Consider the following 3,833-nt stretch of genomic DNA (forward strand, 5'->3'; position numbering starts at 1 on the left):
CAAATCATAGGAATGACCCAAGTGAAAATTGTTAGAATCCAGTTCCCTTCCATATCACTATAATTGATATTCTCCCTTGAAGATGAAAATCTTGGTAGACTTATTCATTTTGGCCAAGTAATCTTGATTTAATCATTTCCTTGGACATGTTTGGATGCCGTGTAGAGTAGAGTTGCATCAATCTTGGCTTTCAATAATGCACACTTTTGAGTGCTCATAGGGTTGAGAGGCTTTAATCTTTCTTTAAAAACTATAGGGGATGGGTATGAAATTTTTTTCCTTTGATTAAGAACCTTAAGCTAGCATACTATTTGATCTACCTCTAAAGGCATCATGATCCTTGAGTAGGGATCAATCCAAGAGGTTTCCCAAATCACCTAAAGATTTTACACTCACCATTTGTATACCACAAAACATATAAATGAATGTGACATTGGTGAATCTATGTGATTGAGCATGTGATTTCATTGAAAACCCCCCAACTTTTTAGTTCTTAGCAAATACTTAGTGTGGTTAAGGATTTTGACTACTAAGCCAATCTAGGGTGAGTGTATACTTGCTCAACTTATATAATGTATCCCCTTGATACACTCATTTGTTTAGGTTTCTTTATTCCTAGTAGGATTATCTTTGACTATAGAAACACTATAATACCTATTGGGACATTTACATCAAACAATTAGACCAAATAGACCTCATAAACTTTTCTTATCAAACTTACAAAGTAGTGAACTTGTCTAAAAAACTATATGAGGTCATTACTAGGACACCAATCATAATTCATTTATTGGAAGTCCTGGGACATTTCTAATAGTCCTAGCTCATTTTTGAGAATCTTGAGGTGCTTCCAAGGCCTTGAGTCATTTCTAGTTGCCCAAATCTCAAACTGAGAGGTCATTTCTAGTTTCTCATGTATGGGATAGTAAGGAATTTCACATGCATTTTCAACAAGGTCTTTGAATATTATAGTATCATTTTGGATCCTTTATCAACCCCTATTGTTACAATAAGAAAATCTGAAAGTCTTTGTAATGCATTTTTTAAGTGTACCCCAAACTACATTGTCAAACTCCAAACCAATCTTACTAGTTGTGTGTGTATTTTCTTTATCAATCATTTCCCTTAGTTCTTAGCTCACTATAAAGGTAACATTCTTTTTGATGCTAAAAATTATCAATTTTTTTACAAATCAATCTATTTTTTGAACACTAATAAATCCTCTTGGATAAACACACTTATAGAAATAAAATATTCCTTTTAACATTGGGACAATTACATGGTACTACAAATATTTCATGGTACCTAGAATATTGAAAGAAAACATTAAGATTTACTTATTTATTTTTTGCACAAATAGAAGACATACCAATACTAAGAACCTTTCAACAAAGTGAGACCTCAATATGACACTCAATAACTCTTATCACACAAATTTTAACCCAAATCACACAAGAAACTATACCTACATCTATGGAAAACATGTCTCAACACTGTTATTGGGATTACAATTAAAATAATATGGATGGTGAGATAGATCCAACTAAAGAGGAGTATCAAAAATGTCAAACAAGAAAATGTTTCCAAAAAATCCTTGGAAAAACATTGGATGAACATAAATAAAAGTACTTCCTAAACCTAACTTATATGTGAGTAAAACTACTAAATAATTTTATGTATATCAACTAAAACAAAGAGAAGTTGACACTTCTATTTCCATTTTAATAAGGCAATTACTTTCAATAAATTAGAACTAAAAGATATGAAAGAAGAAAAGAACAAAAAATACACTTTGGAACACATATGTCCCTTCCCATTTGACAAATATTTACATCTAGTTTCATTTCCTCTACATGTTTAAATATCAAAATATGAAAAATGTCATGGTAACATGGACCCACAAGATCATGTGGGAGAGTTTTGCACCTTGAACATGGAATTTATGCACAAACAAACATATCTAATTAGATTATTCCCTACAAGCTTGGCTAGTCAAACTATGCAATTTTTTTCAAAATTGGTAGGATTGAAGAGACATAAATACCAATTACATGAAAATATAACCAATAAAAAAATAAATAAGCACATAAAAGAGAACTTAAGACATATATTTAACATTGTTCATCCAATCCCTAGGTTATGTCCACGAAATAATGAGTCCAAAATTCTTAATATCCATTGATTTCAACGTCATTATAATATGCAATCCCTTACAACTCAATACCACTACAAGAAGCTACTAAATAATCATACATAATAAAATCCCTAACCTTAATCCATTTTATACAAGAATTTTTCTACTTGCAAAATTAGGGCTAGAATATGTCATCAAATAGAAAAAATTAACTCTTGACACCTTTTATAATATAAAATTCATTTTTGGATTTGGAGGCACTTCCCCTCAACCCTACCCTATATTGCAAAGTGCAGTTGAGGCCACAGACCCAAGGACATGCAAGGGGTGTTTGCTCTTGACCTCATCTTGGGTGCTGTCCTCTGACTCCAAGCATGGGGACATTGCCCACAAACCCTCACAAACAAATTTTGGGGGAAACTATGTCAAATGAAGTGGGAAAAATTATCTTCTAAGACCAATCAAGCTCCACATAAAACCAACAATTTACTTATGAGAATTCTAACTTTTGAAGACTTGGTTAAAATTTTTATCCAACAATATTCATACAAAACAAATATCTTACCTATAGAAAAGTTTTCATACCATATTCCTATGCTAAGAAGGTACCCAACATCTAACCCTAAGTTGGAAAATAGATTCATATAAAATTTCCTTGTTAGATCCTACAATTTTATTCGTTAGACAAAGGAGGAAACAAAATTGGAAAAGGATGGTATACTTCCATTAGAAACACCTTCTTTTTTCCACATCAAATTTGTCATGTTCTTTCCTTTTGGCTCATCTAAAATCATTGAATGATCATCCTAGTTTTTCCATTTCTTAGAAACATGGCAATTTGTCCTATCATATTATATTTATAGGAAAGAAGACCATCCTTGAAGGACTTTGTAACATGTCCTCTCATGTTAAATTTATAACACACTAGAAAATTCTTTTATATTTTATACATTACAAAGATAGAAATATCCATTAAATTTTTAGAATTTTTTATTTACATTCACCCTATTGAAACTAATATAGGCGCATCGTAGATTGCCTTGTTATCCTGCTCTTTTGTTCATTCTAGCAGTTTTAATCGAGTACTAGCTTTTAACCAAGTTGTAGTGTTAAATGAGTAATAACCTATCATGTTAATTGAGTTTTAGTGTTAATCGATTGTTCCTTCATTTGTTGAGTGAACTTGATATCTTACGATGCTCAATTCCTTCTTTAACTAAGTTTTTCTATGATTTATTCTTAGTTTGAGGTGACTTATGTATTTAATTTGCATTGTGAATTTAATTATAGGATCCTTTCTTGGGATGAGTGTAGACTGTTTTAAGGTTGAACTTTCTATTATATAATGATCTAGAATCTTTTGTAAGCCATTTTGGCAAGTATAAGTAGAGGTATTTGGTTTAGTTTAGAGGTAGAACTTAGAGAGCCAGAGTTGATATTTCTAGAAATGCAAATTTAAAGCTAGATTGTAGATCTTGAAGTTATTTTGTATCTGGCCATAACCCAAAAAGCCTTATAACTGGGCATGTATGTTGATAAGTTGATGAGTCAATAAAAGTGTATTATTATCTCTCTCCTTGGTGTTTTTCTTTGTGTTTTTTCTTCCATTGTGTTTACTCAACAAGGTGGTTGGATAGTTAGGTGTGCCTATAGCCCTAGCTATTTCATTCCCTCCTTGAACCAAGTGGTATTAGAGTTTGAG

This window comes from Cupressus sempervirens, chromosome 2, assembly GCF_028749045.1.
Source record: "Cupressus sempervirens isolate cs-2001-9-10 chromosome 2, ASM2874904v1, whole genome shotgun sequence".
NCBI lineage: Eukaryota > Viridiplantae > Streptophyta > Pinopsida > Cupressales > Cupressaceae > Cupressus > Cupressus sempervirens.